Source organism: Rhinolophus ferrumequinum, chromosome X (assembly GCF_004115265.2).
Source record: "Rhinolophus ferrumequinum isolate MPI-CBG mRhiFer1 chromosome X, mRhiFer1_v1.p, whole genome shotgun sequence".
Taxonomy (NCBI): Eukaryota; Metazoa; Chordata; class Mammalia; order Chiroptera; family Rhinolophidae; genus Rhinolophus; species Rhinolophus ferrumequinum.
In genome coordinates, this window is record NC_046284.1 from 58,534,597 (window position 1) to 58,535,073 (window position 477).

Genomic DNA, 477 nt, shown 5'->3' on the forward strand with positions numbered 1-477 from the left:
CATGACCTGCAGGGTGCAGCAGCCCACAATCTTTACCTGACTGAGAGGGCTGAGTCTGCCACATGACCATAGAAAGTACGTGTTCACATGATTCACCAACAATGATGTCTGCAGTGCTCACATGACTGAGAGGGTTGAGACTACCTCATGAGGCTAAGGTCCTCCTCACAGCAGGCTCCATGAGAACTGCAGGATTCAAAAGTCTGTGGTGTTCATGTAACTAGAAGAGCTGAGCCTACCACGTGATAATATATGTGTCAGTCAAAGAGAACACATGACCTGTGGGTTCAAGAGCCCATGGTACTGACCCGGTCAGTAGGTCTGGGCCTGCCCCATAGCTGTATCATCCACATGATTGCAGGATCTATGTGACCCCCAGCCCTTGGAGCCAGCAATGCTCACTTGATGGGAGGGTGGGTCTGGTAGGGAGTATGGGGGTGGGGACGGCTGTCACTTGAAGATAGGGATCACATCCTT